Source organism: Rhyacophila brunnea, unplaced genomic scaffold, assembly GCF_057557595.1.
Source record: "Rhyacophila brunnea isolate RB1 unplaced genomic scaffold, BYU_Rbru_1.0 scaffold_13, whole genome shotgun sequence".
NCBI classification, from domain to species: Eukaryota; Metazoa; Arthropoda; class Insecta; order Trichoptera; family Rhyacophilidae; genus Rhyacophila; species Rhyacophila brunnea.
The window spans coordinates 27,592,044-27,604,555 of NW_028232785.1; the positions used below are offsets into that span (position 1 = coordinate 27,592,044).

The 12,512-nt window shown below is 34.0% G+C and overlaps 1 long non-coding RNA gene across 1 annotated transcript; it reads right to left on the reverse strand.

Moving 5' to 3' along the window:
* Positions 1-5,850: 5,850 nt before the first annotated feature.
* LOC147077133 (uncharacterized) lies at positions 5,851-12,006 on the reverse strand. Its single transcript, XR_015069768.1, has 3 exons — positions 11,881-12,006; positions 9,358-9,417; positions 5,851-5,948 (listed from the first exon to the last, which is right to left on the reverse strand). It is a non-coding gene; the product is annotated as an uncharacterized LOC147077133 (long non-coding RNA).
* Positions 12,007-12,512: the final 506 nt, after the last annotated feature.

A 12,512-nucleotide genomic window follows, 5' to 3' on the forward strand; every position in this document is an offset into this window, starting at 1 on the left:
AATATAAATCTTAAATCTTAATAAAAAATCTTAATAAAAAAGCATAAACCTTCTAAAAACCGATTGACATTGCTTCTTGGTGGAAACTTGGCTGGTGATTTAAAATTGATGCCAATGTTAATTTATCAACCAGAAAATCCCAGAGCATTGAAAGGGAAGGATAAAGAATTGCTTCCAGTAATCAAATAAGAAAGCCTGGGTTTACTGCGTTAATATAAAAAGATTGGTTCACTTTACATTTCGTGCCAGCAGTTAAGCAATATTGTAAATTTAATGATTTACCATTTAAAATATTTTATTTAAAATAAAGAAGAACTTTTTAAGGGTAACACCCGCAAACCCCACTTAAACATGTCTCTTAAACATCTTATAATATTTCAAAATACACACTATTTTTTTTTATTACTTCCCTCTACTTTCGAACATTCAAGATTCGCACACCTTTTCAGGAACCAATTATGTGCGAAAGTCGAGGTCCTCCTGTATAAACAAAGGAGACACAAAAAAAGACTTTTAAGGAATGAGGCGCACACGGGACGGTGTCTCCGTCTGAACATGCCGATCCATTTATGTGTAAATGCAACCTTGCAGCACAGGTGTCCCGTGTGAAACGGATCAAAGATTCACGGAACTCCCTGGACTTCTTTCAACATAAATTATGTAAAGTTAAAGAATGAATTTTCCATGCTTTATCTGTCAGTTACTGTCGGATGGATCGGGTCGGAGGAAATAAGTAAGAACCTACCTACCTTTCATCTCAAAAAACGTTATAAAATTTGAATTCGTCAAAGATCCCATTTTATTTTGTGGATGGGTGATTATTATTGATTAAAATTTTTAAAAATTTTAAATTTTAATGTTTTCTCTAACATTCATTAAATTTTTCGATACATGTGTATTTTTAAGGTGTTTTATATTCATTTAAAAACTTGTATTATTGTAATCTTTAGTTATATACTTAATATCCAATGAAATTTCGGTAGTGATCACAATATTAAAGCTCGATAAAAAAAACTAAGCTTACGAGCATAGCCCCCACAAGAGGGGGGGCTGACAGGGCTATAGCCTGGGGACCCGGGCTAAATGGGGGGCCGGCGTGGCAGATCGACAAGCCAAGTGAGAAACACAAATCACAAAATTGCACCAATAGTAGTGGTTGTGCGATCCAATTTTTTATTATTGTCAAGCTTCAACAACTCCACAATTATTGTGCATAACAACGTAAAATTGGACGTATTAAAAATGCATAAAATCGTTAAAAAATACCCTTAATCGTCGCACTGCTTTAACCTTAGCGAAAGGTAGGGGGCCCGCTTCAAAATGTGGGGGCCCTGCTTACGAGCAATATTATCTCGCGGACAGTAAAATAAAGGCTTCAGGCATAACCGGAGATAACTTCGAGCGTTAACGCGCGTTAACATAATTTTACTCCCTACTTTAATTATAGTTTGTTAATTTATTGCTACAGCCGTATGTTGTAGCTTAACCACTGGGGAATGCCGAAAGAAATGGCGTATTTCAAAAAAACACTACCTTATTCTTAGCTCAATAATTATTATAAAGCAATCATTATTCATAAGATGTTTATCACACTTGAATGGTCAAAGACATAGCTTATAATAAGTATCTTTAGAATCATCTTCAAATGTGTTAATCTTGACGATTTTTTTAATAATAAAATGCCTAATTCTTGTCAAATTTGGGATCACAGAGATTATCAATATATTTTTTTACCGTGAATATTTTACAAAAATTATCTCGTAATAAATTATACTAATGGTTTTATAAATGCGTCTAGAAATTAATACATGTAAGAAATCTTAACACTACTGCACAGTTATGTACCGAAATATGACTATATTCTAAAACATTAGAGCGAGAGGTTTAAAAGAATACTATTTTATGTAACAAAAATACTTTATGCAGTCATCAAATGTTTAAAATAACTATAAAGGATAATAAGGCTTCAAAATTATCTAAATAGATTATCTACAACGTTTAAGGAGTGTCCAGGATCATGGTTTTAAAATACAATAAAAACTCAATTTTGACCTTCGACGAGCATGTCCCCCCTTAATCCAATGAAAAATAAGTATGAATACACGCACCGCCATCTTTAGAGTGAGCATAACTTTGTGCACAAGCAACGAGTGGTCCACTGCCATACTATTTATAGATAACGTACTTGCAAGCAGAGTTTAGTATTCTATAATGACTGAAGAGTATAAATAAGTTATAAGTTATTGCCGTTTAGAATCGACTGTCACATTGACAAACGTCCTAGTGTATTATGATATTATAATACACAGAAGAAGTTTACTTACTTTGATCTTCACTTCCAATTATTAATAATACATAACCACTAAATCAGATGAACTCCAAGGTCTCCAAGATACATTAAAATAATCTGAAACTAATAATACTCTGACAAGTGAACACGACTGACGCGTCAGTATGAGCACTCTATAGACAATGACAGGTCATCCATAGACAACGGGAGGGGTGAATAGTAGGACCAGTCGTGTAATGTATTGGCTTCCTTCTTCAGTGGCCAATGATTCACGACAATTTAAAAAATGTGTTATCACTTGATATTCACCATATATCGATATTTTTATTACGAAATAAAACGTGTAAAACAAATATGTTCAATAGGTACGTAGTGAATACTAAAAAATGATAACCTTGAAATAAAAAATAAAGTTTTGTTTTTATGATTTGTATTTTTGATATGTAAGCAATACATAACCAACAACAAAAACCATGCATATACATAAATATAAATGCAGAAATTAAATCAATACATTAAACCATTTCTTTTTTTCCCAATACAGCATGTACTGGGAATGAAAAAACTTTATGTCGTTCCGGTTAAGGCTATACTTCAGCTGGGGCACGGTCTAAAACGATCGTGACTACGCGACGCGAAGATTGTGCAAATGACGCGTGCAAAACAAAACATAATTTGTCATAAAAAGTCAACATGCGTCCATTTAATGTTATGTCTTCTACTAGGTACTAATAACAATCATTAATATGTTTTCTTTTTCAAGAAAATGGGTAACATTTTTTAGTCATCTTTACACGATTTAAGAATGAATTTCCCCGTCGCCATCACAAAACAAATTGACGTCTTCACAGCTCGACTTTCGCCCTCCGATTGCCAGCCAGTCCCAAATTTCTTCGCACCTATAGTTGAAAATTATTTACCGTTTCACTGAAGTACCGTCTTAACATTAGATAAAAGGTTTACACCAGAATGTGATATTGTATGAGTGAACGAATTCTGGGTGAATTTATATGAACTTACAAGTTAGCATGTAGTGTCGTTTTATGTAGTTTTAGACTACTAGAATACGAAGACGTAAACGAGCAAACATTACATTTAAAAGGTTTCACACCAGTGTGTTTCATTTGATGAATTTTCAAGTGATCCAGCTTTCTGCTTGCAAATGTGCACAGATTGCACTTATGCGGTTTTTTATCGGTATGTGTCAACTCATGTGTTTTTAGATTATTATATCGCAAACACGTATACGCGCAAACATGGCATTTATACGGTTTTTTACCACTATGTGCCATTTTATGTATTTTTAAATAATTAGAAGTTATGCTTGTAAAATCACACTCATCACACTTATAAGGCCTTTCTTTAGTGTGAATCATTTTATGCATTTTTAGAGTATGAGGCTGTGAACACGTGTATGAGCAAATATCGCAATTAAATGGTTTTTCACCAGTATGTGTGATTTTATGCCTTTCTAAGTTTTGTTGCGTTACGCATGCATATGTACATATATCGCATTTAAATGGTTTTTCACCAGTATGTATCATGAAGTGTCTTCTCAACGATCGAGGTGTACTGCCTGCATAGGAACATACATTGCATTTATGTTTTCGCTCTCTAGTATTAGTATTTTTATATAACTCAATCATATTAATTGGTTGTTTTTCATTATCTATTTTTTGAATCTTTACACATTTATTATTTATCGCGTCATTGTGAACATTTTTGTGAATTAATAGAAGACTTCTACATCCAAAGACAGCATTACAAATACTGCAAATAAAATTACGCGGAAAATTTAACACTCTTCTTAACTTTATTTGAACCACCTTCAAAGTATTTATTAGTAAAACTTCCTGTTTAATATTTAGTTCATCTACGGTTATTTCTGAGGTATGTTTCACGTTGCCTTCGATTTTGATAGCTGTAGATTGCACGATTTCATCTGTTTTGCGACATCTTGCAAAATGCGAATCCTACAAAAAATAATTTAAATATTGTTAGTTCTTCTTGGTCGTACCCTCGTGACCGAGGATCGTGACCGCATTTGATTTTTTCATACTTTGAGCTTCCAAGACTTTCCATCTCTCTTGATATTCCACTTCTCTCATAGCATAATGCATGGTGCCCCCAGTCAACTCCACTTGGTAGCTACGACGTTTTTTCTCTGCCTCACTTTTCCTGAAGGCCACCCAAAACAACCAGTATCTTTTGGTTGTCCAGTCCGCGCAAGACAATCGTGGGGATATTGCCAAAAGTTGGTAAATCACTAAATCATATTATGAAGTAATAAATTACAATTTGAAGTTTGATAATAATATGTCCTCTAAAATAAAGAATAATGCTAATTTCTCTGTGCTTTATGTGCATGTTGTATATTATATCGAATGTACTTGATTTATTTTTCTAGCATACATATTAAAGTATAGACACATAAACCGTTGTTAACTCTATATACCTAAATTATCGACTTACCAACTTGTGGCAGCAAAACCACGATATGCAAAAAACTGCAGAATACGCCTGACATATTGTTAAGAGCCGTTTTTTATCTTTCAGTATGTGTTAGTTAATGATAATAATAAACAACTATCAATATCAAAGATATTTCTTTGTTTGATAGTTTAGTTTTTTTTTAAATACTGCGTATTTGTTAAATTGAAAGGTTGTTATATTTTTTTGAAATTGTCAAAATAAAAAAATGGTCGTCCATTAATATTTAGTGGACAAGGGAAGATATAGTTAGGTAAGTTTATTCAATGATCTATTTAAAATATCGAAAGTCGAAATGAAAGTTTACTACAAGACAACTAAAATGGTACCAACCTACCCAGTTTAAAAGTGTCAACGGGAACTGATCAATTGGGTAGTTTTAAAGACGTTATAACTGAAAAAACTTATAGACACGCCCTAATAATAATTGTATTAATAGCATAGATTCTTTTCGCACGTTCTTAGGTGGGCTGGCTGGACTGGTAGTATCTTTTTAGTTTTATGTACTTATCTCAAATCAGATAGTGAAATGACGGCTTCATACGTAGCCGGCAATAACATCGAGCTAGATATACATTGCAAGATTTTACTTATTATAATTTTTTTTTGATCATATCCACTCCTGACTTAGGCCCGTTTCTCAGGACACTGGTGTCTAGACACAGAAGTGGCCAGCTACTAAATAGCTAATGTGAACAAATCCACGTTTTTGCACGAGTCCCATTTTCTTTCTTGTATTATTTTTATGAACACCTCAGTAGCTAATGAGTTAATCCTAAATTAGAAATACAAACAATGGAGACATATGAAAAGGCTGCGGTAATAAAAAGTGTCTCGGCGGCAGGATGCTGTGTCCGTGGCGTGATACAATAGTGTCTTCGTCTGAACGCGCCCATTCATTTATGTGTAAATGAAGCGTCTTGAGACACCCGTGTCCCATGTGAAACGAGCCTTGGAGCATATGGATACCACAATCACTGGCTAATTTTATACAAGTTAGTAAGTAATATAAGAATGAAACTGATACCTGGCCCACTGACTGGCGTTCAGAATACGAACATCCGGCTACTGGTTCATTATATTTCAATGGACGCTTTTTATCTTCATCTGAGTCGTCCGACTTGAAAATCATTTCAGACTTTACCTTGGTGACGTCTACCGGGTAATTCTGAAAATGAAATACAATTAACTTAAAGAACTCTCACGACTCATGTTAAGCAGCCGTTCTAACAAGAAAAACACGTTACATATTATGTTCTTTCTCTCTTCCACTTGGCATTCTTATAAGAACTAGGTACCTATGTTTTTTTTTTTTTTTCTTTATTTGGAAGCAATTGAGCTCTTCTCTGAATGGAAGGCTATTCTGCTTTACAATGGTTTACAAAAGTATACATACATTTTTTTTTTAACGATAGGCATAAATAGTTACATTATTAATGATACAGAATTACATTTTTGTTACACTATACACTAGACATTTACGTTACATTTTTGGAGAAATTCATGTACAATTTTCATAACTGAAATATTTGGTTTTGCCAGGAACGAATTAATCGTAAAAGGAGGGTATAACCTGCATTTCCCCAACTTATTCAATAACACTTCTCTCTCCTCGTCATAGGCATCACATTGCCAGACAATGTGGTTAAGATCTTGAGTGGGATGTCCACACTGACACTGAGGGCTATCTACCACTTTAATTTTGTACAATGATTCGTTGAGACTGTAATGCCCTGTCCTGCTTCTAGCTATTGTCACTATTACATCTCGCTTTATTTTACAATGTTTACTAAACCAAGTTTTAGGAGATCTACTATAAAAGTTTTGATAGTAGTGTGTTCCCTTTTCTTTCCCAAGATTTTCTAAATATTTACCGTTATTTTCGCTCATTGTTTGTTTAAACTGGGCTTTAAAATCTGTGTATGGAATTCTTATATTTTCTGATGGGTATTTTACAGATTTTTTTCATCAGCAATTTCATTGCCATTAATTCCTTTATGTGCTGGAATCCAGTATATCTGTATATTTGTACCGTGTTCGTTACTATTGCTAAATTTGGAAATGTTGGTTCTAATATTAAGAATGTAGTCATTAGTTTTGATGCTGAAATTTGGATTTTCGAGCGAGTGAATCAGACTTAAGGAGTCAGTGAAAATGTTGATATTTTTATTTTTGTAATTAAGTGCAATTTTAGTGGCTTCGCATAAGGCTAAGCACTCTGCTGTATAGATGGAAGTGAATCTGTGGACACTTTTGGCAACCGACGTGTTGGATTGGGGGAAGAACACTGCTACACCTACTGAAGGTGAATCGGGAATTTTGCTTCCATCCGTAAAAATTTGGACTACATTTTGATTGCTAAATTTGGACTTGAATAATAAGTCGGGAGAGTCGGAGTGCGATAGCTCCATTCCTATTTTTGTATTAGTTAAAACGTTATATATAATATCCTCATAGGTATAATTAAAAAAGTTGTAAAAGTCTCTTTTTAAAATCAGATGATCAATACAATTTACAGCTTGGATACTTTCTTTTAAAATTTGAAATCTCTTCGGAGTACGATCTCGCGTTATAGTTGTTTGTAGAAATCTGTTGACATTGTATCTCGTATTAGAAGTACGGTTTGACATACATTTTACCAAGAAGTTTTTACATAGAAATTTAGATCTTTTTTCTAGTAATGTTATCTTGGCTTCGGCAAGTAGTATGTTAGTAGGTGTACTTTTTCTTAGGCCAAGAGCCAATCTGATAGCTTGGTTCTGTAGTCGTTCTAACTGTAGCTTTGCTCCTTTATTTTTTGGGAAGTAAATATAGCTTCCATAGTCCATTATGGATCTGATGTAGCTTTTATAGAAAGTTATTAGAGTGGAAGGGTGTGATCCCCACCAAGCACCTCTGAGGAACTTTATAATGTTGGTGGCTCTATTGACTTTCTGGGCAATGTAATTGACATGTTTATCAAAAGAAAGCTTGAAGTCGAAATAAATACCTAGAAATTTGGCTGAGTCAGTTGATTTAATCATCATATCATTCAATTTAATTTGAAATTCTCCCGGCAGTATTTTGTTTTTGTTGAAATGTACAAATACCGTTTTCTCCGGAGATAGATCCAAACCCAGTTTAAATAGATTATTTCTAATTGTTTCTAGTGCACATTCCATTATATTTTTATCCTGATTGGGGTCTTTAGTTTTAAGGAACAAAGATATATCGTCTGCAAATTGGGAGACTGTTATAGCTTTCGGTATATTGCGAACAATGTGGCTAACGTATATAATGTAAAACAGCGGACTTAAAATTCCTCCTTGAGGAACGTCTTTATACAGTGTCCTCGGAAGATCTATGTTTGAATTAGTATAGATTAATCTCTCGTAGACAAGAAAAAAACAGAATTTAACAAGTTTAAAGGGGCACCCTATTTGTGCCAATATTTCAACGAGAATATCTGATTGAACGTTATTGAAGGCTCCAATCACGTCCAAAAAAATACCTAGCGTATGTTTTTTTTCATTAAAAGATTCTTCAATATACATTGCAACATTTGTTAGGTTATCCGCACAGGAAAAACCTTTCCTGAATCCGGTTTGTGTATCTGGGATAATTTTCCTCTTTCCAGCCACCAGCGAAATCTATTTGCGACCATGATTTCTAAGATTTTGCAGACACATGAGGTCAGTGCAATAGGTCTTAAGCTATCCGAATTAGGTTTATTAATAAAATGTATAAATATGCTTTTCCATTCGTCAGGGAATTCCATGCTATGAAACATGAGGTTGGTACCTATGTATTATGTTTTATCTCATTGAACGTAGGTCGTCGAAATCAACTACGTAAAGTTAGGCGCCTATCTTACGGACTTACGCGCCTAAGTATGGTTCTGCACCGAGCTCTGAATATATTTGATAAACGGTTTTAAAGTGAGGCACTTGTAAATGCCCACACGCCATAACATTGCGAAGTAAATAAATGTATTATTTTCTTCAAAAGACAAATATTATCCAATATTGTAGGATAGTTTATTAACACTTAAGGTTGAAGTATTTATCCAGCGTTCAAAGAGATTAATCAACAATAACGGAAAATACTTCAAACGGTACACGAAAATAAATTAACAAAATAAGATGACTCGCTCGACCAAATAACCAAATGAAATTGTCAAAGAATTAGTTCAGTTCAGGTAGGTATCGCATTTGAGAACGAGATAACCACACTTAACACTAGAAAGAATCTCGATAGTGTAAGTAAGGTGCTCAGTTTCAAAATAAAGAACCTGTATGATCAAAAGGGTCAGATTTTGTCAGACAGCCTGTAAGACTGAGAAAAAAATTACGGAGTAAGCATATAATTAAATACTAATTCGTCTGCATAGCGCTTGCGATGTCCAGTTAATAACCAGCGCCATATGTGGGTCTTTTTTCGAAGTCATGCCGCTAAAGAAACTCTAGAATATTCCAGCAGCCGAATCGCTTTGGCTGTTATGACATATTTATCTGGTGCATATTTTGTATACTGGAAAGAAGACAATGACATGCATAATATACCTAGCTAAACATAAAAAATATAGGTAAATTACCTACCTTTAAGGTATTGTGGAGCAGTGACGTATTGCAGCTTTCCAGTTCAGGTTTGACATCAATCTAATAACAAAAGATTATGTTGATATTGAAAATATTATATTCGTACCTAATGAAATAAATTTAATATATTATATACATACTTCAATAAATCAAATTGACAATTCAGGTGTTCGGTGAAATATTATTGGCCTATTTTATATAATTGTATTAACAAATGAACATAATATAATTGTATATATGTATATATAATTGTACGAACAGGTGAAAAGCTACATCTATCTGGGACAACAAGTATCTATAGATGGATATATATTTGATGAAATTATTCGCAGAGTAAAGCTAGGCTGGAGTGCTTTTGGCCGCCTGAATAATGTCTTCAAAAGTGACCTTCCACTGTGCCTAAAGCGCAAAGTGTTCAACCAGTGTATGCTTCCCGTGATGACATATGCGTGTGAAACATGGACCCTAAGTAAAAGAGAGATCCAGAAACTTAGAGTAGCACAACGTGGTATGGAGAGGTGCATGCTGGGCATAACGCGAAAGGACAAAAAGAGGAATGAGTGGATAAGGAAGCAGACAAGGGTTTGCGATGTAATAGAGTTTATTAAAAGCCTTAAATGGAGATGGGCTGGACACATAGCTCGAAGAAGAGACAATCGTTGGACAAATCTAGTCATCCAGTGGTATCCAAGAAGTACAAAACGTCCACAAGGTAGACCTAGAGGCCGCTGGATCGATGAAATGATAAAGTTCTGCGGAAGTACGTGGCAACGCAATGCACAGGACCGAGAGAAGTGGAAGCAACTTGAAGAGGCCTTCATCCAGCAGTGGATAGATTCAGGCTGATGATGATTAACAAATATTGTAATTGTATTTATTTAAGAAAACAAAAGATTGTCGACATAACAAATCTATATTACAAGAAATGAAAATATAATTAATATTAAATTCTACAGGTTTTTAAAAAAGGTTTGTCAATAGCTATTTCGGTTGTAACACCATTATCAAGACTATTCAGATAGGCCGCTTGCCCTTGCTTAAATACTACACGTGTATAGATAGAAACAGAATACATTATCTTTCTCGTTCCAGCAATATTATGAATTTGTACACTTATTATTAATTGTAATATTATTAATACTTTGAAAACCCTAAGTGGGTTTTTTGATGGATATCAAAATTTATCAAAATTACAGTGTTCGAGATTGACATGAATTTAATTTTAATTATATTTTCATTTCTTGTAAAATGGAATTCTACCAAGTAAATGCTAACTCAATTAATTAATCTATATTAATTAACGACGCTCACAGCACGTGATTAAGGTACCTACATTATAACAAATATTACCCTCACAATAGTATTAAATATAATATATAAATAAAACATACAACTTTATACAGGAAACTATAATTTCGAAAACAAAATACATAGCACGTCACTCCATTCTTGGGGAGCGTGTTGACTATTCTTGCATCGCTCGCTAATGGTGCCTGATAGGCTTAACACGAGGAAACGGTTCCTAATTAGAATAGATCATGGCTGTAACCACGTAGGTAATTTCTTTTATTTTGTTAACTGTCAATGCATGGTAGAACTGCATTGTATTGTTGTTTTAATTTAATAAAACGCATTTTTTTTGTTGCAGCAGTTGAAAATGTCCCTCTGTGGCGGACGAAACCGGTCCTAATCTATTGATTAAAAGTGAAAAAAGTACCTACTACAAAAAAATGCGTATTATTAAATTAAAATAACAATACGTAGGTAATTGACAGGCGCGTGTAAATTCAAATTATTTAGGATACCAGCGCATCTATTCTATACACAAGACTGCTTTCGGTCGTTACGGCAGCTATCTACAGTAGGTTTGTATCGAAGTATTAGAACTTATTGTAACAATCACAATAAGTGCTATATTTTAACAGCACTTTTCTTGGCCGTGCTAAATTTTAGAGCGATATAGACAGTTTTGACTGTTTAGGTGGCTAACTTATTGTAATTGTTACAATAAATGGTAATACTTCGATACAAACCTACCCTAGATAGCTGCCGTAGAGGCCGAAAGCAGGCTTGTGTATAGAATATATGCGCAGGATTAGAAACCATTCCTCGCGAGAACAGGCAAAAATGTCTCAGTGACCTACGAGATTCAAGAGAGTGAAAAGTAATGCATGAGTGAAAGGTAAGCATGCCTTTGTAGAAAGGCAGTCGGAAAATAATCATTTAACGAATTATCGAAAGGAAAATATTTTAAAATAAAGATATCGAAGAATTTTTTTCAAATTATTGTGTCACTCCAACTATAGCAACTAAACAAAACGTAGGTAACTCTTCTGATATCAGAAATATAAAAGACCTAAGTAATTCATCCAATTTAGACTAGACTTGAATTTTGGTACATATAGCTTACAAATAAGATAAGTTAATAAACGTAGATCAATATAAACTACCTATATATTGCCTATTTCTCACGAGATGGTATGTAAAAAGTAGGTACTTAATGATAATAATATGAAAACTAACCTCAAAATTGCAGCTGTCATCGGCATCATTCTCTTGCTTTACGTGAATAAGTAAGTCCTGATTATTTGGATAATTACTAATTATAGGTACATCAAACCCATGATTATCGTCAACGTCAGATTCGCCTGCGTCTAGTTCACGTTTTACTTCCATTTTTTGTTTTCCTTTTAAGGATTATAGTGCCATACTGCCACAGCAAAGACGACCATTGACGCATTACACAGTGTTACCAGCTTTTGTCACCGAATAATGCGCATTGTCTCTGGTCATTGCCGACTCAAGTAGAAAGCCGATATTATTATTCAAAACGACTGTTCTTACTTTTTCCGCCCCTCCCGTTGTTGTCTATGGATGACCTGTCATTGTTCTATAGAGTGCTCATACTGACGCGTCTGTCGTGTTCACACAAGGAATGGTTTAATTTGGATATATGAGTTGCATGATAAATAATACACTAGCATTAACACACCTTCTAAAAATGTAATGCATAGATCAATGCTACATATTTTTTTGGAAATCGATATTAGGTACCACCGGTTTTTGTGTGAATGACTAGTCTGACTAAAACAGCTGATGAATAAAAGGAATGTATATTATTTATAAATAGCACTGATAGTTAAAATATTTGATTT